This window comes from Toxorhynchites rutilus, chromosome 2, assembly GCF_029784135.1.
Source record: "Toxorhynchites rutilus septentrionalis strain SRP chromosome 2, ASM2978413v1, whole genome shotgun sequence".
Taxonomy (NCBI): domain Eukaryota; kingdom Metazoa; phylum Arthropoda; class Insecta; order Diptera; family Culicidae; genus Toxorhynchites; species Toxorhynchites rutilus.
The window spans coordinates 291,330,133-291,356,438 of NC_073745.1; the positions used below are offsets into that span (position 1 = coordinate 291,330,133).

General features: G+C 38.7%; 1 protein-coding gene across 1 annotated transcript in view; it reads left to right on the top strand.

The window, feature by feature from the left end:
* LOC129769980 (uncharacterized) overlaps positions 1-5,003 on the top strand; it is a 200,881-nt gene extending 195,878 nt beyond the window's left edge. The window contains exon 5 of the mRNA XM_055772528.1: positions 4,608-5,003. The gene's annotated coding sequence lies outside the window, so the exon portion shown is untranslated. The remainder of the gene's footprint in view (positions 1-4,607) is intronic.
* The last annotated feature ends 21,303 nt before the right edge of the window (positions 5,004-26,306 follow it).

A 26,306-nucleotide genomic window follows, 5' to 3' on the forward strand; every position in this document is an offset into this window, starting at 1 on the left:
TCGTGAGTAAAGCAGCCTACGGTGATTATGTAATGATTATTGCTGATGACAATCTGCCTCGCCTGCTCTGGTCATATGACGAAAACTTAGACTCCTACATACCGACGAACGCGTCAACTGAGCTGGAGCTTGCATTCACCGAAAATATGTTTGCTGGTGGACTGCAGTAGATCTGTGACGTGCGAAATGCCAACAATAGGCTACTTGACTTGGCCTTTGTTAGTGACAGCAGTGAAGTAGAACTGATCGAAGCGCCATCTACGAACTGATCGAAGCGCCATCTACGATTTTACCCTCTGACCCTCATCATAAACCGTTTGTCCTCCTTCTAAGCACACAAAATACATTGGACGACCGACGTACGCTAGAAGCAGACAGAGATTTCGATTTCAACCGATGCAATTACGATGCCGTCATCGTGGATTTACGTTCGCTAAACTGGGCTGAAATTTTTCACGGCTTAAACGTCAACGCTGCAGTTACCATGTTCTATGAAGTACTACTCAGTATCATAAGCAAACATACGCCTCTCCGCACTACCAATCGTCGCCGGTTGAACAAGTAACCGTGGTGGAATGTCGAGCTTCGACATCGTCGCAATGTTCTCCGTAAAGCATGACGCCGTTTTTGCGACACCGTAACGCGCACAACCGCACCTAACTTAGGAGATTGGAAGCTGATTACGACAACTGTGTATCTACGTCATACCGTGAGTACATCTTTGGAATCCAAAACGAGGTCAAGTCAAATCCCTCTTCTTTCTGGTGATTTTCCAATAGTCGGAAAAACTCACAGTCGATTCCGTCGTTAATGTTCTTTGATCAAAGGAACAGTGACGATATCGACGGCTCAGTTAAACTCTTCGCATCTTTTTTCAAACCTGTCTATAACAGTGATTCCCCGCCTGACTCCTAGTAATTGCTGAATTCATTGCCGTCGTACGATATAAACTTTCCGTGTCCAGCTTTCACGGTAGCAGACATTGTCAGTGCATTGTACTCTGTCGACCCAGCCAAAGGTCCCGGACCAGATAGATTACCTCCTGTATTCATTCGACGATGCGGTGATGTACTAGGACCACCTGTTTGCCACCTATTCAACTTGTCACTGTCAGAAGCGGTTTTTCCGGATGCCTGGAATATTTCGGTGGCAACACCTATCCACAAATCCGGAAATGTCCATGACATTAAAAATTACCGACCTATTTCGATTCTCTGCTGCTTGGCAAAGCTATTCGAGCTACTTATCCACGACAAAATGTACTCTGCTGCTAAACCCATGATATCACAGTATCAGCATGGCTTTGTGAAAAACCGTTCCACTGTCACAAACTTAATGGTCTACACGAGCCTGCTCAACTCTAGCTTGGATAAGTGCTGCCAAGTTGATAGTATCTACGTGGATTTCACTAAAGCATTCGACAAAGTGCCTCATGATCTAGCACTGAAAAAGCTCGACAAACTAGGATTCCCAAGTTGGCTCATCATGTGGTTGCGATCATATCTGCATGGAAGATCCGCTTTCGTGAAACAGAGGTCTTCAAAGTCGAGCTGCTTCGCTACACCATCCGGTGTACCACAAGGTAGTCACCTCGGACCGCTGATTTTCATCCTGTTTTTTAAACGACCTAAGCCAGCGTCTTAATTCGTATCATCTCATGTACGCTGATGACCTAAAGATCTACCGAATAATCAGGTCATCGGTCGACTGTGCCGCTTTACAGCATGAGGTTGACATCGTGGCGAGTTGGTGCATATCAAACGGTATGGAAATGTACGCAACGAAGAGAAGACATTCACCTGGGACTATTCAACAGTTGTGACGGCCGTTGGTGAATTGGCTGTCAGCAAGTATGGAAAAGTTCATTCGCTCATTTCTCCACACCTGATTATAAATCACTCTTGTATCTGCTTGAAATAATCATGGCGAAAAGAATGCAACAAACAATCGAGAGATTGCACGATGAATCATTTTACACTCCCCGACCATCTTCATTCGGGACTGATGGAAAACATAACAAAACACAGAGTGGAAAACAACATTCAATGAATGAATATTCCTTTGGAAGGATTGCACGAAACAAAATAACAAGTGAGTCAAAATAGATTGAATCTGCGTGTATGTATGATTTTATTGTCCCTTGTACTCTTTTCCTTGTCTGCATTCAAGTGCAAATGAAATCCACCTTCCCGCTCATCAATAACTTGCGTTAATATGGTCTCTTGCGTTGGCTTAGATCGTTTCATACTAGAAAAAAAAAAAATCATGTCATCTTTGAAAAAATACAGATAAACCTAATTCTGTCGAAAACCTAGTTAAAACATATATTCGTTGGGTTCCAGCTAACATTCAAAGTTATTCTTGATACCGGTATTGATACCGCTGAACGAAAAAGTGGAAGAACGGTTCAAAAGAAATGGTTCACTTGATAAAGGTTATAGACGTTTTATTAAAAAGATTTTTGTCGAATGTAGGATATGATATTAGGTAAGTTTTTTTTATGCCTTTTGTTTATTTATTTAGGCTCATTAGCATTTTAGCTGTAACAGAGCTGAGTTTTAATCGTGAACATTTTAAATGTTTAGGTTTCTATAAATTGCAAATTACACAGGTTAGTAGCCATTTAGGCGTAAGAGTTTTTTTTTCTTTTTCTGTTATGTTTTTTTTTCAGTAAAGGATACATTATGGTAAATTACACAGTGGTAGCCATTTAGGCGTAAGAGTATTCTTTCTTTTCATCCATTGTTCAACAGACTGGACAGCAGAGACAGTTGATATTGATAATTGTTGGGTTATTAATAGCACAATAGCCTGCTGTTTCTTGCAGAGAAGAGTAGTTGTATGAATGAATCGACTTTTACTGAAAGGTTTGAACCGGGTATTCATTTCCGTCTATTCCACGCAGCGAATGACGTGAGATAGCAAAGTTTCGCGCTTTATTATGGAATCCAACTTACTTTTCAGCTCCTATGTGATACCCGAGCCGTTAACACATGAGGACACGAGTTTAAATCTCACCTAGCAACAAACTATAGTCACGCCATTCGCCTTTCGGAATATCGTGCTCAAGTCACGTCAATCTCAGGTCCAGTGTTGCCATATGTAGTGATTTATCGGGAAATGTACAGATTTTTTCGTTATTTTTGGTACAGATTGCTACGATATGATGAACGCTATTTTGAGATCAAAATATTTGAAACATGATATCTATGTATAAGCATCATCAAACACACGAATGACTTGCAATTGTAAATGTAGTATTTATATTAAATTAATGAGTATTTTTTTCATTCTAATAAAATATATTTTTTCCACAACGAATATTTTCGATGGTACAAATTTTTGGAGAAAAAGCACAGATGGGAAAGATTTTTAACGCCTCTGGTACAGATTAAAATGTGGCAACACTGTTCATGTCAATTCGCCGCGCGGAATAAAGAGGATTTGTTCATCTTCAGTTTTCACCGAAGAACACAGCCTTTACCACTGGGTAATAACTTCATTGGCTCCGGCAACTCGTTGACTTTGACTCCTGATTATTCAGGATTTCCCAGACTTTTTGGCACGTTCCTTGATATCCTGAAGAACCCTCAATTTTGCCTGATTTTTCGGAAATGATCCTGATTTTTCCCGATTTTTGTACTTTTTACTTTATCAGAACGAAAACTATCTGTAATGTAAGATTGGAATTCTTGTAGAAATTTTCCTAGGTTGGAAATGAGAACTGTTATTAAAAAACCCCCGGTCTGCACATGTGCAATGCTTACATTAAATTAAATTTTCCTAATATATATATTTCAAAATCCTGAATTACCACTACGCACAAATATTTCGAGCCTTTTCAAAATAAGGACATTAAGTTCAAAGGACAATATTACATTGTATGCTGTGTATGTACGAGTAACCGAGAGTGATTAATTAAGGATTACGCTTCATAGTGTGATATTACCCAAGTGAAACTTTTTGCATTCAAAGTGAATATAATAAGACCAATTTACTCGTCAGATCCAAATTGGAATTAATTTTAGTGGCTAAACTAGAGTAAATATATCTATAATTGAATCAAATAAATTTTTTTAAATATTTAAAACGTTCATCCACTACTGACATGATTTCCTCATTAGGTAAATAAAAATTTATTCCAAAGTATGGAGGATGAATTCAAAGAAATGTGATGATGTAGGTTTTTGGGAAAACAATATTTACCAGCATAAAATATGACCTGATTAATTTTTGATGAGAAAATATGTTTTGAGAAGATTTTAACTGCGTGGAAAATGGCAAAAGATTGTACAGCAAAAAAGAATGTAAAATAAAATTGAATAAATGTAAGTCTGCCTATAAAAATGATGCACTAAATTTGTCAAAAATCGCTCGAACTTTTCGGACAACCCAATATGAGCTATCCTGATTTCTTCCTAATTTTTATTTTCAATCTTCCTGATTTGTGGGAATTCTAATTGACGAAAACAATGAACGGCATTCTCCGCGTTTTTCATTTTTCATGTGGCACAATATCCCATTCCCCTGAAGCTTCTCAAATTTCTTCCAACTTCGAGAAAATCAATATGTTGTCTACCATAGTTTCTTATTTTCATTCTTTTCAGCTCAGCACGTCATACATCTGGAGCAAAAGCACCACCGAAAGCTCTGAGACCCCTTTCGACTAAATTCTCAATGAAGCACACACGAGTACCGGTTTTCAAAACCATCCGGCATTGTCCGGCCCAGGATCAAATAAAAAACCAGCTGTTGAAAGAAATATGGGCTTTATTGTGTCAAAAATTTAGATTTTTAAAAACTGTTTTTTTTAGATATTCCTTTTTTAAACATTTATTTTTTGTAAAAAAATTGTTTTTTTTTTTCAGTGTGTACTTTTTTTAGAACCGCTAAATTATAATTTATAACTTTGCCTAAGACACCATTTCGATCAAATAACCTGTTTTGGCGTTATAATAATTTTTTTTTAAATGATACTGCTCAATCCTAATTCTCAATTTCATAACCGTCAATAAAAGGCGATTCGATTTCTACTGATAGCAAGACAATAGGGCAATATATCAATATATATCGATATAGTTTATAACAAACAGGGCCATAAATCATGCAGACAAATAGCCAATGGACTAGATTCCAATAGCCGCATTTGAATATCCCTAAATCGCCTTTCAAACAGTATTCAATAATGCGTAGCAATTCCCTCAGCTTAATTGTCTACATCAAAAAGAGCCTGCGCTCTATTATCCTTTAACCCAATTCTACCGATAGCCACCGGTCAATAAATATCGTTGTAAAGCATACGAAGGAACACTCGAAATACATCTGTTGAACCAAACGCATCTCGTTATCTCTTGTTTGTATCTCGAAAATTACTTATCCTTTTGTCGCGCATTTAAACCGCTTCTCGCCGAACAGTGTCGAAAATTAATTTTCATTTGTCGTGTCGAAACAGATACCATTTTTGCAAAAGCCGTTCTGAAAAGTTTCAAGTTGGCAAAGTTTCAGTTTAATTTAAAAAAATGTAAAGGGTTGTATCTAGGACACGATGGCATATTTTCGAAGTAGAATTACGCAATTATATAGGGTTGGGGAAAAAAGAAATGTCGTATTTCTGATCGAAATTTGATGCTTTATTGAACATACTTAAAATTATCCAATTTAAGAGAATATGCGCCGTTTTGTTCGCAAACTTGTTGCCATTTAGAAGGCACCTTCATTATCTCCCCCCTTATAAAACCCCCCTTCTTATTTGCAAAAAACTCAGACAGCCAGTTTTCGCAAGCCTCTTTTGAGGCCAACTTAGTATCACCAAGAGCTTTTTGCATGGACCGGAAGAGATGATATTCACTTGGAGCCAGGTCCATCCGAGCTCCCGTAGATTCTGGCGGGTCATTAAAGATGTGTGAGGCCGAGCGTTGTCCTGGTGGAAAACAACACCATTCCTATTGATCATTTCTGGCCGCTTCTGATCAATCGCCTGCTTCAAAAGGTCAAGTTGCTCACAGTAGAGAACCGCGTTGACGGTCTGGCCATAATTGAGCAGCTCATAGTGGATGATTCCCTTCCAATCCCACCAAAGGCACAGTAAAACCTTCCTGGCCGTCAATCCGGGTTTGACGATGGTTTGGGCCGGCTCACCGCGCTTGACCACGACTTTTTTCGCTTTAGGCTGTCGTACGTGATCCACTTTTCATCGCCAGTCACCATCTTCTTCAAAAATGGGTCGAGTTCGTTCCGTTTCAGCAGTGCATCACAGGCGTTGATTCGGTCTAAAAGATTTTTTTTTAGTCAACTCGTGTAGCACCCATACATCACGCTTTTTTTGGAATCCAATCTTCTGCAAATGGGTCCAAACGGTTTTATGGTCTATACCCAGTTCCTGGCCAATCGAGCGAGTGCTCACATGCCGGTCTACTTGGATGATTTCTACGATTTTATCGGTTTCTTCGACAGCCACTACACCAAAACGAAATCGATTAAACCAACGCTGTGCTGTGCGAATCGTTGCAGTATCGGGTCCATGAACTACAAGAATTTTTTTGACCGCCTTCGTTGCAGTTCTACCTCGCAGGTAGTAAAAACGTAAAATATGGCGAATTTCTTGCTTGATGGACTCCATCTTTGACGCGCTATAACTTGAGACTGAAAAGGACAATCACAACACTGTCAAAACGACACTTGTAGCACAGATTGTCGTCTTTAAATAGCCGTATAGTATGACCAGGCGATAAGTACAACACAAGATATGTATAAGTGTTGCCATATATTGACAATATACGACATTTCTTTTTCCCCAACCCAATATTATGCAATCCACTTGTTTACCACTTCGAATATTATTTTAGAATGCATCGAAATTTCTGTTGTAGATTATGTTCTTCGTTACAAAAAAAGTAGATGAACGTCCTTTTACGTTTGATATGATGCCTAGGACTACCAAAATATGTGAAAAGAAGAATTGTCAATAATCATTGTATTTTACATTTTCCTCTGAAATTGTTGCACATCTCATGTTTACGTAGTTCTTGAACCGCGAAAGTTCATTCATCTCTAGTATCTGAAATGACGATTTTCCCAGGCTTCTCAGTTTAATAGTACGTTTTTAGGAAACATATTCTGGTCTGCACAAGGATAAGCGAGTAGAACAGTACTCAACACCAAAAAATACCTCCGACTTGCATGTATTTGCAAAGCGAATTCCCCCAGGCAAATTGATTTTGAAGTCTGTGTTGGGGAAACCGTAAATCGGGCCAACCAAAACTTGACAGTAGGAAGTTCTTCCAGTTTTCGTGAATTTAAACCGTTTAGAAATTACCGAATTGTAATGTATAGCATATCAAACAAATCTTAGAGAATTTCTAATTCGATTGGTATGCAAACCATGAGAATTCGTTCACAGCGAAAATAGTTATTACCGTTAACTTTATTTCATAAAAACGTGACCTGTTTTCTGATTTGGCACCCTTCCTGAAAGACGTAGTTCTACGTCAGAAGTGAAATTAGAAAAATCTTTAAAAATTCGTTTTGATTGATGGAATGCCTCAAATGCATGTGAGTAGTCTTCTTGTAGTCCTGTCATGTATTGTTCTTTTTCTAGGGTCACGGCAGCTGATTGATCGATATATGCACTGATATTTCTGCGGCTTTTAACAAAACCAACCGAAACATCGGAGTTGCCAAACCTCAATGCCTCGGGTACAAAGGGTCCTTAGCAGGCTACATTGTCATTTCATCAACTCGTGTGCGGACGACTTTAAGATGTTTCATACTGTGAAGACGCCACGCCGTGTTTCTATTTCAATCAATTATTATCAGGACAACATGTCAGGCTGATTAGTTATATATTAAGATGACAGTTTTGATATTTATTGTTAGTTTTGATAAATCTTTAGCCGAGACATTGGAAGGAAAACTGTTCATAAATACTTTGTACAAAGCATTTGTTGGAATGCAATGCGGGTTCTCCACCCGTGCATCTTTAATTATTGCTTCTCACAGACCGAAAGCGTTTAATATCGGGCCGGAAGAATTTCATCTGGTCTGTTACTTTGTATAATTGTTTTTTAATTGTTCGTGAGCAAACCTGACTGATTGACTGGGTCCGGGTGTACTTATTTTTTTCTTTTGTTTTGTTTCTACCTTATCTAGCCATGAAATAAATATTTACGACTGTGAGTGGGCTTACCTCAGCACCGTCTCGCACTCCGACAAGGCCTGGCTGCTTGGTGCTGATTGTGGCGGCGATAATGAGTGTATTTATATGCGTTATGAATATACGATGAGGCACGTTTTTTGACATTTATTACAAGCCCACCACTTCACGCGGTATAATTAACTTCTTTCCGCTGCGCTCATTCCATGCTCCTTCCGATAGAAAATGATAAGCGCGAAGCGCGTTGTTCGACAAGAAAAAGTGCCCATTACGAGGTGTACTTATATGCTCAGCGTTCAACTAATTGATTAACTAGCCCACTGGGCCAAAACGATGATGATTCCCCGTGCAAGGGGGCTATTTTGCTCAGCTGATTCCGCGCATTTATCTTCCTCTGTTTGAGGAATTAAAACATTGTAAATCTCATCGCAGGGTTTTCTGAAACGTATGTGCCCTAAACTTTGTATGTCATGAAAATTTGCAAGTTGTTTGATAGCATACCAGAGAACCACTCCTCCGCAAACACTGTGAGGATAAAACCTGCACACTTCTGGAATTACGCAGTGAAGCATCTTCCGTCTGGTGAACGTCTAGTCGCATCTATTCAAAGGGGAAACTTCTCCATCCACTGCCAAAGCATCATCATCATCATCATTACCATCGTCATCACAATCACTCCCTTTGGCTAACAGTGTGAAGATACTATCCGGTTCTCCCTGGTTCCAGACGGTTGACTTTCTTCCCACCCTTCTGCTTTCTTAACGTATTTGCTGAGTGCGAAAGATGCTCGGGAGCCTGAGGCATATCGGCATTTCTCGTATCTCTCGTTTGCTGTTTCCTTCCCCTCGAAAGGAAAAGAAAAAATGAAATCAAGTACAATGTACACTCAACAGGTTTTTCCTGAATCACATATGTGTAGAGCGCCAGATGTGCCGGAGGATTCGAACCGAAAAGGGAATGCGACTTCTACTCGTCTTGTCGAGCTTCTACAGAAAACCATTCGTATAACTGTGCCTTGGAATACCACACTTCAAGCGAGGGGGAGACTGGAACCAAAAAGCCTGCTCCAGGATACACATGATTCCTTGGTGTTTCGAGTATGGCATTTAACCTCCCCGGACTTCTTCTCGCAGTTTTATTCGGGTTCATGCCGTGCCGGGAAAAGGGAAAAGTGGCACGTTAATAGCTTGTATGCTGATTTTAGGTGGAACACAAGTGTAAGAGGAAACTCGCCCCGAATCAGCACCAATTATTCTACCACTAGGGGTCTTCCAGCGTGTGCACTTACGTTTCTGGTATTTATAGTGGTGCGTGCGAATGAAGGTGGTGAATCGTGAAGGAAGAACCGCACATCAAAACTACATCTGACAATGATGGTCTCAACAACGTATGATTTATATTCTTTCAATGTTTCTAAACCAGACAACAAAAATATAATGGAAATCTATTCAAGAACATTTTTGACTAGTAATATGATATCGAATTCTTTTCTTGTGGAATTATTCTAGCGCTAATTTCCCGAATTTTCCCGAATTTTCTAGCGCTAATATCCCGAATTCAATTCCAGTTTTTTACTTAAGGCCTCCTGAATCTGTTCCGAATGGACGTTCAATGTCTTGCCCTCTCACATTATGTGAACCCACGATTATGATATATTGTTTTAATGAAGTGCACTGTTCTCCGTACTTGCACGCACTGATTATTACCGGCAGTTGAAGAATCCAATTCAGGTTTTTACTGGTGTAGAAGAGAACAGAAATTGTAACAATATAGCAGCTGTTATGTGGCTGAAATAAACGTTTACGAGCTAATGGGTGTATTAAAATGACATCAATATCATTGCAAACCGTTATAAAGAAGAGTTTGAAATGAAGGACCTCGTTTAAGCATTTTTTAAATGAGAATGTGGAAAACTGAATATAGTCTTAAGGGTTTTAGGTACGTTTTTGGACAACAGCTGTCCAAGAAAGAAGTTTTGGCAGACTAAACCGTTACCTCTTAAACTCGAAGAATGGCATAGACACTCGGCAGAAAAATTGGTAGAGCAAGGTGCAATATCGAATTGTTTTTAGTGGCTTTTTTTAAAGGCTGTAACTTTGTGATTAACGAACACCTGGAGATGAAATATACATTGTATTAAACCTACAATTATCAAGTTTTGGAATCTCTTTGTTACATATTTTTGCTTTTATGTGTTTTATGTTACATTTCAGTGAGAACCTTTGCTACAGAAATATTTTTAATTTTCTTGCCTAAGACACTGAAACAGTAGAACAAGTAAACAAAATTACGGATAAAATATGTAGGTTTCTCACATTCTCCCGCCAATGCAACAAGTAAAAGTTTTGCATGCTTGCATTTCTTTCTCTGATGTCACGTTGCATCGAGCGAGAAATATAAATTGTTCTGCTCTGATCTTTCAATTTTATTTTCACTCTAGTTTGCGATCAGCCAACATCATGTGTTAAAGCAAAGAGTTAATTTAAAAATATTACTGCTATGCCGATTACTCGCACCGTTTCAGTCAAAGCATTCTGAGCAATGAAATGTGTACGTTTGTAGCATAGAGTAGGGATTTTCGTATGGAATGTGATGAATCTGTTGCCTTCATTTGAAAGATGAGACAATTTGGCACTGGATATAGTTATGAAACATCTTAATTGATGGATGTAATTAACATGTCAGAAGTAAAAAAATGGGTGGGTTATATCTATGATATAACCGCAAGGTTGACGTGGCGTCTTAGCGTAGCAATCATTTGTTTGTATTGATTAAATTTTTGATTGAATAGAACAATTCCCGAATTCAATTGAATTCAATATATTTGCCATTCCATATAAGATCAATTCATGCATTCGTTACAAGTAAATTTAATGACAGTCCTTTTACGTTTGGTATGACGCTTAGGACAAAACATGTGAACGGAAGAATTATCAAACGATTATTTTATTTTACGTTTCCTTCTAAAGTTTGCATCCTCAAGTGTACGTATTTCTCGAACCGCGAATTTGCTTGATTTGATGAACTTCAGGCACTCAGTTTCGATTTTGACATGTACGTCGAACGCATATTGTTTAATCAACAGGCGTCATCGCAGCAATAGGTTTTCAACATCTTGCCCAATCATCAAATGGTATGCGTAGGAATTCAGTGAGCAGAGGATATGAAGGCATATCGTTCAATGCAATCTTGAATAGCCGGGCCAAAGCGTGGTGTTCGTACCCACTTTTGTAATCCGTGTTAGGAAAACACTGCTAAAAAACATGAAAGTGTAGATGTACCCCCGGAAGACCTATTAAAGGAAACATATTCTAGTTTGCACAAAGGCAAGCGAGTACAAAAGTACCCGCAGTTTGCATTTATTTGCTAAGCCGATTTTCCCCAGACATCTTGGTTTTGAAGTCTGTGTTAAGCAAACACATTTCAGTCGGTACAAAAATGCCCTCGACTTGCATGTATTTGCAATGCCAATTTCCTCAGACACCTTGGTTCTAAAGTCGGTGTTGGGGAAACACATTTCAGTTGGAACAAAAATACCCCCGACATTCATGTATTTGCAATGCCGATTTCCCCACGCTCCATGGATTGGAAGTGTGTGTTAGGGAAACACATTTCAGTCGGAACAAAAATGTCCCCGACTTACATGTATTTGGAATGCCAATTTCCCCACACTCCTTGGATTTGAGGTCTGTGTTAGCGAAACACATTTCAGTCGGAACAAAAACACCCTCGACTAACATGTATTTGCAATGCCAATTTCCCTAAGCTCCATGTTTTAGAAGTCTGTGTTAGGGAAATACATTTCAGTCGGAACAAAAATACCCCCGACTTTCATGTATTTGCAATGCCGATCTCTCCAACGCTGCTTGGTTTTGAAGTCTGTGTTAGAGAATTTACATTTACATTCATGTATTTGCGATGCCGATTTTCCCAAGGCTGCTTGGTTTTGATGGCTGTGTTAGGGAAACCGTAGATCATGCCAATCAAAATGAGGCAGTTAGGGCGTTTAGATAACGTTTAACATTTTACAGTTATTCAATTGTTCATCTAATGAAAAATAACATTTTATTAAGTACGATAGAAGCGTAGAAATATTCCCTATCAATTGATGCCAACATCTTTCCGATCCAGTAAGAAATGTTCGAGTTATAAGCATTCGGAATCTTTCATTTTATCCTGCATGTTCCGTGTTTAGGTTTTCATTTTACCCCCCATATACTCCGGTTAGACGTAGTCCCACGTCAAAATTTCCAAAGTTAGTATTCTCTATTGTGTTATCATTAATTTTATTCCCTAAAAATCATAATAAACTTGATTGTTTCTATCAACCAAATTAAAGCTCCCTAATTGCCCTAAAATTCATTCTTTGACACTTTTCCAATCTATTGATGCAAATATCTCTGCGATCTCGATTTATGAAATATTCGTTACATGCTCTCTTATTAGATTTTCATTTTACATCCTATGTCTTCTGGTCAAGCGTATTCCTACGTTAAATATGTTGTGAATTCTAGAATAGGTTTTTTTTCATTTTCATATCAAGGGGTTTAGAAATGAAGAGTGTTACACTTAGAATAACCAAACTAAGAAACCCGTAAATTCCTCTGTTCAATAGATGGCTATAGTGATTTTTCCTGGACTATATCAGATCTGACTACAAGTTCCAACGGTGAAAAATAGAATGAACTCGTAGACAGCTCAAACGAAATACCAAACTAATGTATTCAATAGATGGTTATAGCGAGATTTTAATGAATTGTGGCAGATAAGGAAGGGACTGAAGTGTCAACTCGAACAAGGCTTGGGTTCACTCAACTGTGTGTTGAATCACGTTAAAGATAAATTCGATTAAGAAGAAAAAAATCAGATATTTTCTACCTCTTATCTACGATGATTGTGGTTTGCTGGCCTATTTCAACTCTTTGCGGTCGTCTGTCAGCTCTCAACCACCCCAGCAAGAAACCATGCTAATCATATATTTTACTCAACCAAGTATCAGCTTATGCTATTCCTAAACGAAGCTTGATGTCTAGTGAACCTGTTCACGAATCAATACGGTGCTTCTATAAGTAAAAGAAAACGGTACTCAGTATTAAACAAAGTAGTCACCCACACAAGACAAAGCGCAGTGCGTTGAATGCATAGGAATGTGGTACAAAAAGCATAACAGCAGAATTTAGCCATTGTAACACTTTGGTGTGATGGGAAATATTGTTCATAAGTATCAGAACTACTGTTTGCATAATGTCTTATGTTATTTGTCATATTTTTTTTGTCATCTGAATAAACTAATGTAAAAAAATCTTCGTTAAAAGTGAAAGGTGCTGATCTTTTCGGATACACATTGCTGGCATTAATTGTACATTATTTGCATCAGTGGCAAAAGTGTCTTATATTGAACGGATAATAAAAATAAAATTATGTATTGATGCATGCAAAAATGCAAAAATAATTCCGACCATTATAACACCCATGCCTAAATTTAATACGATCGCAAAGGGTTAATATACGTTTTTTTGTTCCTAACATATCGACACTGATATACCCATGCACAATGGTCCAGGAGATGCATTTAAGTGGAAATTAGCATTTAGAGCTCGACAGATATTGTCGAGACAAAAACTGTCTTCAACATAGTTTGAACATATGATAGAGCGCTCATTTTTACGTTATCAAAAATAGGGTGACCAAAATTGTCGATATCAATAACTTTGAGTGAAGTTGAAAAGTACTGCAACGCAAAATGTTGATAGTAGTAAGTCCTAAAAGTCTTTCGAAGACAGTTTGCATGTAGAATTTGAAATATAAAAGTTAGAGTAAGGAAACCTGTTTTTTCATGGTTACCCTAATGCAACTTAGATAGAAAGCGCTAAAAACAACTTTGTGGGAGATATTTATTCTTTAGACAAAAACTGTTTCCGACAAAGTTGTTACATATAATAAAAAGCTCATTTTTATGTTATGAAAAATAGGGTGACCAAAATTGTCGATGTATGATTGTATGACTTTTAGAGCTTATCAATACCAACATTTTGCGATTCAGAACTTGTCAATATCTTAATCCTACTCAAAGTTTCTGATGGTTTTTTACCCAAAAACTCATAGTTTCAATTTCAATTTACTCAAACACAGAAAATAACATAGTTCGTAAAATCACGTATCATGTAGAGTGAAACATGCTCTTTCAAATGCCGCCAATAAACTTTGTTTATGTTTGCCCCAAAAATAATGACAAACAAATTAAAAGAGCGTATTTTTTGGGAAGAAACATCAATAACTTTGAGTGAAGTTGAGATATTGACAAGTTCTGAATCGCAAAATATTTGTATTAGTAAGCTCTAGAAGTGTTTCGAAGACAGTTTGCATGTAGAATTTGAAATATAAAGGGCGAACACGAAATTATTGCGACACATTCAACAGGGCATAACTCTTTTACCATTGGGTAAAAATCAACCAAATTTTGCACACTTTCTCATTGATGTGTATTGTCTAAATGCTGTCAAACTCGAAGTCGTGTTTTTCGATTCAACGAAAATGAAGGTGAACCAACGCGAGTCGAGAGAACAAATTCTTTCCAAACACCTGGAATTTCCTGACCTGTCGCACCGGCAGTTGGGAAAAATGTTTAACATTCACCATTCAACCGTCTCCAGAGTGTTGAAGCGGTTCCAGGAGCGGTTGACGTTGGACCACGGCAAAGGAGCTGGAAGAAAACCGGGACCGGAGAACAAAAAGACGGAGGGAAAGGTGAAGCGGATGATTGAAGCAAATCCCAGCGTCTCAAGCCGTGATTTGGCTAAAAAGATCGGCATGTCGCAGAGCTACGTCCAGAATGCAAAGAAGAGAGCTGGACAAGGTACAGAACTTCCCAAACCGCGATGAGCGACAACAATCGACGGCCAAAACTCAGGCACGGAAGCTCTACGAGAAGATGCTGACAAAATATGGCTGCTGTGTGATGGACGACGAAACGTATATAAAAGCCGATTTTAAGCAAATTCCGGGGTTGGAGTTTTTCACCGGCAAGAGCAAGTTCGATGTGGACGACAAATTTAAGAAGAAGAAAATGTCGAAGTTCGCCTCCAAATATCTCGTTTGGCAGGCCATCTGCTCTTGCGGACTGAGGAGTGAGCCTTTCGTGACAAAGGACACAGTGAATGGCGAGATCTACAAATCTGAGTGCCTCGAGAAGCGCCTTTTGCCGATCTTGCAGCAGCACGACGAAGCTCCGCTATTTTGGCCAGATTTGGCATTATGCCACTTTTCTAAAAGTGTCCTGGAGAGGTATGAGGCCAATTCTGTCCATTTTGTTCCAAGGGACATGAACCCGCCAAACTGTCCGGAGCTGCGCCCGGTGGAGCCGTACTGGGCAATAATGAAGCGGGAACTTCGGAAGAGCAAGAAGACAGTCAAAGACGAGAAGGACATGTTAAGAAAATGGAAAAAAAACTGAGAAACTGGTACCGGATGACACTGTAAAGACTTTGATTTTCGCTTGAAATGCGTTCAATTTTACACTCAAGGCTCCATCGATCAACTTTTCTTTTGATTTTTGTAAATACATGTATAAAACTACCCTAAAATTTTGGTTTGATTCTAAACATTATAAGCAAATTGGCGAGACATTTTCGGTGTCGCAATAATTTCGTGTTCGCCCCTTAAAAGTTGACCCTAAAAAAAAGACGCTATATCGGTTATTTCAAGAGATAGAAAAAAAAACTTTGTTCTACAAAGATGTCTCAAATAACTGGGACTACAACATTTTCGATCTATGTTTACATTTATCTCTAAAGATAAGAAAGTTAGATTTTTTATTTCATCGACAATTTGGTCACCCTATTTTTGAAAACATTAAAATGAGCGCTCTATAATATGTAACAATTTTGTCGAAGACAGTTTTTGTCTAGAGAATAACTATCGAGCTCTCAATGCTAATTTCCACATCAATGCACCTCCTGGACCATTGTGCAATGATACGATCGTTTCAGGTTTCGGATTTCAATAGCTTTTTTTGACATCGTTACCAACAATGTTGATTGTGCCGAACTACTTGTAAAAAATAAGTTTCACGCATCATTGAGATTAATCCGACTTGTTGGGTTCCTCCAACATCAAATCCGAATTCAATTTGAACAGAACAACCCACTGGATATATATTGGCGTTTATTCAGGGAAGTTCGTGATAAATTCAATTTTAAAATGTTTTTAGGTTAACAAGTAATTTATAAACATCTGGGCAGTGTATTTTTTCTATCAAACAGTAATAATAATAAATATAACCATTGCATTGGGATCAGTCCTGCAGTTCTTCAAGTCAAATTCAATATACCGTCTGATTACAAAATAAAATATTAGACTGTCAAAAAAGTCCTGCAGTATTTATTTTTTGAATTTTCATTTGTTCATAAAATTAGTTACAATCATCTGTTTTGAGTCAAATATGCGCCGTTTTGTTCGATGACTTGTTCCCAACGAGATGCCAACTTCATAATACCCCTGTTATAGAAGCTCGCTTCCTTATTGGCAAAAAACTCGAAAAGCCAATTTTCACAGGCCTCTTTTGGGGCTAACTTCTGACTACCTAGCTCGTTCGCCATGGACAAAAACAGGTGGTAGTCACTTGGTGCAAGGTCCGGACTATACGGCGGATGCAAAAGAACCTCCCATCCGAGCTCCCGGAGCTTCTGGCGTGTCACCAAAGAAGTATGTGGCCTGGCGTTGTCCTGATGGAAGACAATGCGGCCTCTGTTTATCAAAGATGGCCTCTTCTTCATGAGTGCTACCTTCAAGCGATCCAGTTGTTGGCAGTACAGGTCCGAATTGAACGTTTGGCCATAGGGAAGCAGCTCATAATAGATTATTCCTTGACAATCCCACCAAACACACAGCAGAACCTTCCTGGCCGTTAATGAGGGCTTGGCCACCGTCTGAGCCGCTTCAGCGGGCTTCGACCACGACCGTTTGCGCTTCACGTTGTCGTAAGTGACCCACTTTTCATCGCCAGTCACCATCCGCTTCAGAAACGGGTCGATTTTGTTGCGATTCAGCAGCAATTCACATGCGTCGACACGGTCAAAGATGTTTTTTTGCGTCAACGTGTGTGGCACCCATACATCGAGCTTCTTTGTGAATCCAAGCTTCTTCAAATGGTTAATAACGGTTTGATGACTTATCCCCAGCTCTTGGCCGATGCTACCGCTGCTACTATGCCGGTCTTTGTCGGCTAATTGAGCGATTTTGTCGCAATTTTCGACGACAGGCCTTCCGGAGCGTGGCACATCTTCGACGACCTCTAAACCAGAACGAAAACGTTGAAACCATCGTTGTGCGGTGGAAATGGAAACTGTATCGGGTCCATAAACTGCACAAATTTTATTGGCAGCTTGAGATGCATTTTTGCCTTTGTCATAGTAGTACTGTAAAATATGTCGGATTTTCTCTTTATTTTGCTCCATATTTGCGACACTATAACTCACGAACGACTTAACTAAACAAAACTCTGTCAAGGACTATATTATAGCGCGCAAAAATACCTTTCCAACAAGCTATAGTATGACTCGATACAATGAATACAACTAGAACTACGCGCTTACAACGACACCTAGCGGAAATACCGCAGGACTTTTTTGACAGCCTAATATATAAATGAGAACAAAAATATTCACGTGTGTACAGGTGAGCCAAGCATACTTTATCTGAACCGAGGAACGCCCAGAATTGATCGATTGGTCCAATAGTTGAGCGATTTTTCCACTGTTTTCTCTGCCCTGTCCAGCCGTTCCGTACATATTATATAAAATATATAATAATCGCTGACATACATGTTATTTTTTGTGAACCTTTTCCTTCGCTACTCTCACCACTCCTTGCGCTGCGCTACAGCGGTCATTTCGGATGGCGTTTCACAACAGCCTGGCATAAGCTTTTGCGATATTTGTTATTATTCTCCACTTTTTGCTGAGTTAATGAGCTCGAACATGAATCCTGTGCCTGGGTTTTGCGGAGTCTTGCGATCCGGCCATTAACCACGTTTCGAACGGTGGCCTCAGTAACAGCGGCGACCAACCGACGAGCGGCAGGAGAATATAATATTATGCGCGCAATTTTAAAATAAATTGTATGGCTTCGGAACCAATTCGATATGTAATTCAGCGCGCGGAGAAAATATATAAGCAATATAATGTACAAAATATAATGCAATAATTATGCATTCATGTATCATTTCGAAACCAACGTATCGTGGCTCGGGGTAACCTTCGACAACATTTTGACGGTGCATAAATGCATTCTTCGGACGAGTCAATAATGGTCGTTTAATGAAAGCAGTCTAACAAAAAAAAGGAAGAAATAATATGATGATACTGTTGCTACCGAATTTACCTTTTCCTTGATTCAAATTATTGAAAATCCTTTTCTGCAGCGTAATAATGAGCAGCTAAACCAAGAAACCGATTGTTAATTCCCGGTTTCGTAAACTTTCATAAAGGCTCGAGTCGGTCGTCTCACGCTTTCCTGCTGGCCACTCAATTTATGCGCATTATTAATGCAAGGTGATGGACGTAATCGACATTTTATTTTATATTGATTGTCAGATTGTGACTGAAATTCGAGCAGCGTATAATTGCTTATGATTATACTCGCAATCGGCATCGTATCCGTTGCCATCGCCGCCGTCGCTGTCGTTATCGTTTTGGCCAATACCTCGGCTCGGTCCGAGAGTGACCGCTACTTTTGAGTCCGAACCCGATGGGCAGCGTTGTCGCCGTTGGGTGGGTGGTGATGGCCCCGGAGAGGGTGGGTTTTTATCGGTGTGAATGTGATTTTGCCGTGTCTCATGTACGGAAATAATGATATTGAAATTGCTTCTGCTCGGTATTATTATTATGCATTATGCTTTTAAATTAAGTTTCGGGCTTTAATAGTGGACCAATTTTTGCCCACAGCGAAGCGGATTGGCGTGATCAGGCATCGGAACAAGACCGAGTTGAACTAAACTGCAAGAGTCAGGCGGGCTCGCATTACCACCGTGTCGATATTGGGAAATTGAGGACTTTTGACACTCAAGGCATATGTATACGACGGTAATGGAGACAAGGAAACTAAACTGATGATAAATTAAAGTGACCAGACGTCCCGCGTTACGCGGGACAGTCCCGCATTTCAACAAAATGTCCCGCGTAAGATTACGTCCCGCGAAACGTCCCGCATTTGGCAAAAGGAACGAAAATGACCCACGATATCAATATATTTCAATATTACAATTTGATCATGTTGATTTTCTTAAAAAATAAACCTCAAAATAATACTTTTATTTGGCAGACTGTTCAAGAGTGCCTCCAATGCATTCAACGATTAATACGTTGAGCTGGTTTCATCGCACCGATAGTGGACTTTTTGTTTAGAGAGTGTTAACTGGGAACGACACAAACAAAATTGGAATATGATTTTCATAAAAGTTCCCTATGATCCGCACGGACCAACGTGAGTCAGACGAAAAGTTCATCTTTGGTCCTCTAGCTCGGTCAGGGCTTAACGTGTCAAATAAACCGGAAGATCTAGTGTATACTGGACAGGAAAAGGGAGGGTTTTTTTTCAGTTCATTTATTTGTAAGGCTCAGTCACATAAGCTTTGCGGAGCCGCCAATTCAAGATTTGTTTATACAAAATTTCAACTTAAATTTGTGTTTAGTAGGTTTCGACCGATTACTCGCGGTTTACTCGAGGTTAGAGGGGCAAGAATTTTTGTGGGACGGGTCAGGTTAGGAATATGGATAGGAGGTATCATTGTTCCAACCGAGGGTTGTCGCACGCACTGTAGCATTGTGCATAATGACCAGCGATAGCATCTGATGTTCGACTAGCTGTCGAAGGTGGGCGAGGGTGAGATGAGGGGAAGAGGCAGAGTTCTTGAAGTATCGCAAATGAAGCGCCGAGCGGCCTCACGGAAGTTGGTCGGAACCTCAATCATGGCCAATGAAAAGATGTATGTTGACGTGTTCTTTCACCTTTCCGTGTCTTTGGCAGTCAGCTATCTCCCCATTTTGGCCATTCGCCCGAAAATTTTCTATCGGTCGCAACTGGGGGATGTTGGGAAGGTTGGCGGTCTTCGCGACAATATTTATCTCCAGCCGATCCATTATCCATTCTCCAGTGATCTTTTGGCATAATGGGCAGATCCCAGGTTCGGCATGAATACCACATCACCTTCGCAACTTTCGGCAAGCACTTCGTACTTCGTTCGGACATTCCCTTTTCGTCTATTAGAGAAGGACCTTCTTCGAGAACTTGATGTCCCTTGCCATTCGTTGAATTCTAGCATCAAGTACGTCTCGTCTTCCATTATGAGCACGAAAAGAAGTTTTTCACTTCTTTCGCCGGAAAGAAGTTTTTCACCAGCACCTGAAGCTACTCCTTCTGGGTGATTGCCTGCTGCTCAGATACGGTCGGTCTCGTCTGACGCTCCGCATAAGAATGTCCATTTTGGCCAGATTCTCATTAACCGTTTGGCCGGTTGCTTCAATCTCCCGGCTTAATGAGCGACAGGGAGAGGATGTTGTAAATACCAGATCGGCTTTATCAGGCGGACACAAAGTGCCTCAGGATGTCTAACTCCTTTGCTATGGGGTGGATTTGGAAGTATGAAAAAATCATCAAGTTGCTTGACAGTTCTGCTGCTACGAATCAACAGCCTTGAATCATTTTTGTTGTAGGCTTAATAAATGTAATATTTAAGGAAAATTTGTTCCAATAAATATTTTTTTTGTAGTTTTTTTTTGTCATCCGAAAATAGTCCATTTTTAATGCATACGTTAACACTAAAATCGATGAAAAATGGACTGGAATTTTTGAGCATACCATTCGGTAATTTGAAGAAAATTGTGGAATGTTAATCATGCTTGCTAGGCTTAAATGCCCTGACTGAGCGAGTGATTTTCAGTAATCCACGGAAAAATCACAACTGAGTGACGATACTCAAAAAGAAATAATACAGATCAGGTTTAATTGCAAGGACACATGTTAAGAGTCTCACGAATAAATGAGATTCGCTAAACTATGGTTTATTTTCACATAACGTTTTGTTTTTTGTGTCCCGCGTTAGACCTCTGACCATCTGGTCACTTTATGATAAATTCTAGTTTATACAAACCATCTCATTTGCCCGATATCTCATTTAAAAAAAAGCTCTTCACGATGATATAGATAAGTTTACGGTAGCATTACGACATGTGTTGTAAATATCAGACATGTGTTTTGATTCGTTTCCAGACTTCTTATATACCCACTGATCATGTTTTTCGAACTGAACAAAATTTTAATAAAAAAAATCCAAAAACGCCCGAAAACAAGTTACATATTAATCTGCGTAGAAGAGAAAAGCAATATAGGGGTAGTGGGGGCAAATTGGTCATGGGGGGCAAAGTGATCACCTGCTTGTTTGGCAATATAACTATTGACTATAGATGCCGTATTAATAGTCACCTCATGTTTGAAGAACTTAATGACTTTTGAGTCACCTTGTACTTCAGTAGAGCTTGCGCATGTCAAAATACAAATAAAAACAGAAATTGCTCTCTCGATAGCCATTCGGCCGTAGTTCTGTGCGCATGGTTTCTGAGGAATTTCTCGTGAAATTTAGTTCATTCAATCTGATATATTGGACAAATCATCAGTTTGAACAAATGTTCACATATTCTAGGAGAGGTGAATAGATATTTTGTTTAATCTCAGCGATTAATTAGCATAGAAATTATTTTGATGTTTGGGACAAAGTGGTCATAGGGGAATAACAACTTACAATGTTCTGTTTACTAAAGCTGATATACCTCATCACATTCTGCTCTTGGTTAAGATCCTTTTGTGGCTTTGACCCAGGAAAAATATGACACTCCAACTAAACCAAGCCTCATTATGAGGAACGTTATATGTTTCTTGCTCCTTTTTTGTATGCAAGAGAAAATTCAAATTTAGACCCTAGATGAATAGGCCAAGCTTATTTCATACATGTACCTGCTATATCAAATATGATTTGAGTAAATTTGGACGAAAAAAAAAACGCTTAAATCTATCCCATTTAGCTTAATAAGTGCGGGTGACCACTTTGCCCCCACTAGGTGATCACTTTACCTACAAGAAAAAAAAAAGATTTTTCACCTTTTTTTTCTAATGATGAAAAGTGTACTATTTTGAATTTTTATAGTAAAAGCCGTTTGCTATCTTGAAGAACAATGAGTTGAACTATAATATTCTTCGAGGAACGGGAATCGGTGAGCGCTGGAAATGGGCACATTCCTTAGGATTATCACTATGCCCCCACTTCCCCTATCTCTGTACAAATTTAACATTTCGGACACTAAAACACTAAAATGTAAAAATAAATGAAACAATAATTCAACGTAATATTGTCATCAACGAACTAATTTGTGATGTAAGAACTTTTAATCAACACTTCACATATTGTCTTCCGAGGATCCTTTATCTTCAAAACCTGCTTGATTCGCTTCGATGATTTCGAGTTATTCGAAACACTTGGTATTATTTTTCACTCAACTAGATTTACGGGTGTTCATTTTAAGTTTTTCGGTGTCCTATGGATTTCACCATATAATTAGGTGCCACTTGATGAGGTCGATTAACTCGAGAAGTTAACCTAACTGCAACTTTTTGGTTTCTGCTTTCCAACCCCTAACCTACGATTAAATTTTCAAAAGAGCGAACCAAAATCAAATGCTTAGTTCGGTCCTTCTACGAACAATTTCACTAACTTGATGAGCGTTCTTGTGCAAGGGCACCACGAGTCAGGCTTTATGTTGTAGTTTTTGGTTCAACTGATTCAACACGAGTGAGACCCGAATGGTTTGAATGGTTTGTTGGGACGAATCGTATGAGTCTCGATCAATCCAAAACTACTACCGTTCTGAATCATATTTCGGACGCTTAAGGCTAAGTGTCCGAAGTTTGATTCTTATTCGCTTCATTTGAAAAGCCTTCTATTCGATGATTTTCTTATGTTTTCAATCAAATAGGTACCAAAGTAGAAAGCTTAAAAGCATATTGAACTAATTCATTAAAAATATCTACCAAATAATACCTATGCATAAAGTTTAGATCTGTTTTCTGCATCATATGCCTTAAGCGTCCGAAATATGATTCGGAACGGTAATTCAAATGTAGTTCTCATATGAAATGATAATGAAACAAAGGGATTACTCTAAAGAAGCAATTGAGATATTAATTTTATAGTTATATCTTCTGTGCATTGAGCAATTCAAGATATTAGAACAAAGTGTTCGAAATATGAATCAGAACGGTATATCTGTAACGGCTCAAAACTAAAATATAGGGGAAAGGGAGGCAGTTTTGGACAACGTTTCAAATAATTAAGTGGTACAATTTTAAACCGAATTAAAAATATAAGTAAGTTAACAGCCCGTTTATTACTTACGAAAACAAAATAGTGCCCTTTTTCAATACGTTTCGAATTTTTTGAGCTTGAAGTTGTAAGTATTTGCCTAATTCCTTTGTGAACGATTTAGAAATTTAAGTACACCACCTCAGTTTAGTCTGATTCTCAGACCTAAACCGAACCATCGAAACTACAAAAAGAAAACCGATAGAACCAACATCAACGAAGATGAGGGGTAAAGACCTATCGAACTAGTTTCGAATAGAACGTTTTCATTATTCTAGCTCACGGGTGGTCCAACTGGGTCCATTGTCTTTGCTAATTTCCCAACTAAAAGTTGCATAACGGGAAAACTGTTTCTCAATGTTCTGGAACATTTGAAAAAGGTAACAAAAAGCAACGTAAACGAATCAATTTCAAAAATCAAAAAGGTCATAGCACTTTGGAAACAATTAAATATTGGCGAGAAAATTGCACAATTGTAGCTTTTCCACCTTATGTCACAAATCGCTTACAACCGCTGGATGTTTCAGTTATGGGCCCTTTCAAGCAAAGCTCCCAGTTTCCCAGAACGATTGGCTACTCAACCATCCTGGAAAATCTATTTTTATACACGACCTTTCAGGTATAGTTGCATCGGCTTATAATGCTTCTTTCAATCTGAGTAATATCCTAACTGGATTCAAAATAACAGGTTGCAAGATTTTTTCGGACAAGGATTTTGAATGCTCAAATGACATCACCAACTGGAGCGGAGGTAGCAACTGACTCATCGGTAATACAACAATGCTGTAAAACATTGCGTCCACAGCACAGATAGATTTTACTTTGGCAACTTTGTCCCCGGAAAATGTTGAACCTTTGCCAAAAACTTCACCGTGGAAAACCACTACTCGAAAACGGAAGAAAGCAAAATCACAAATTTTTACTGACTCTCATAGCAAGCAGTTTCCTTTCAGACAAATACTGATAAATAGAAAAATGCAGAATATGCTGGAAATAAGAGGAAACGGAAGTAATTGTTGATGTTGAATTATTTTACTGGTGCGCTAAGTTCACCTGTTCACGTTTCAATCTAACCGATTCTTTACATATCTGTATCTTCTAATTTCAATCTTTGATTTCATAAATCTACCCAACTTTAAACTCTTCCTCTCTTTTCACTATTAATCGTTTATTTTATATCATGTATATTAGGGTGCCAATGAAAATGGTCAAAACCAAGCTGCCTTGGGGAAATCGACATTGCAAATACATGAAAGTAGGGGGAACTTTTGTTCCTACCGAAATGTGTTCCCTAACAGAGACATCAAAACCAAGCTGCCTGGGGGAAATCGGCATTGCAAATATATGCAAGTCAGGGGTTGCTTCGTGAAATTTTATATCAAAGACCAATCATTTATTGTGAAAAATTTAACACAAGCGTAAGTGTAAAATGGTAGCAGTTGTGTTAGGAATGACTTGATATATGAAACGATTTATTTTAATTTCCTAAAATTAAAAACAAAAGTTTGTTCCCGCTCGAGAACGGGTCGTTTGGTTTAAGCTGTCTGTTTTTTGTGTTCATTTTCACCCAAGGGAACTTTGTGCGGCGATAAAAATAGGAAAAGTGAAGAAATATTCGAAAAAGTGATTTCCCATATCCTCTACATATAATATTAGGTGTTGTTAGTCTAATTAAAATTCGCATTGGGTTGAATAAACACTCAGAAATGAAAAATTATTAAAAAAATGTAAGGTGTTGTATCTAGGACACGACCGCATATTTTCGATGTAGAACTACGCAATTACATTACGCAATCCACTTGTTTATCACATCGAATATTATTTTAGAATGCATCGATTTTTTTGTAATAAATTATGTTCTTCGTTACAAATAAATTTGATCAACGTCCTTTTACGTTTGATATTATGCCTAGGATTACCAAAATATGTGAACGGGAGAATTGTCAAACGATCATTGTATTTTACATTTCCCTCTGAAATTATTGCACATCTCATGTTTACGTATTTCTCGATCCGCGAAAGCTCATTCACCTCTAGTATCTGAAAAGATGAAATGACGTTTTAGGGAAACATATTCCGGTCTGCACAATGACAAGCGTGTACAAAAGTACTCAAAACCAAAAAATACCCCCGACTTGCATGTATTTGCGAAGCGGATTCCCCCAGGCACATTAATTTTGAAGTCCGTGTTAGGGAAACACAGCTCGGTGGGAACAAAAATACCCCCGACTTGCATGTATATTTGCAGAGCGAATTTCCACAGGTGCATCGATTTTGAAGTCTGTGTTGGGGAAACCGTAAATCAGGCCAATCAAAATATGACAGTTAGGGTGTTTAGATGACGCTTGACATTTTATAGTTATTCAATTGTTCTTCTCATGAAAAATAACATTTCATTAATTGTGATAGACGCGTAGAAATATTTAGACGCAATAGAAAAATTTCAATTGATGCAAACGTCTTTCCGATCTGTTAAGAAATGTTCGAGTTATAAGCATTCGAAATACGGGTAGGGTTAGATTGACATAACAAATGTATGGGAAAAAAGAAAGTTCTTCCAGTTTTCATGAATTTAAACCGCTTAGGGATTAGCGAATTGTTATGTATAGCATATCAAACAAATCTTAGCGGGGGGGTCTCCGTAGCCACATTGGTTGCGCGTTCGCTTAGTAAGCGATCGATCGTGGGTTCAAAACTCAGGACCCTCATTGACCATCTTTGTGTTGTTACAGAATAGCTACGTCC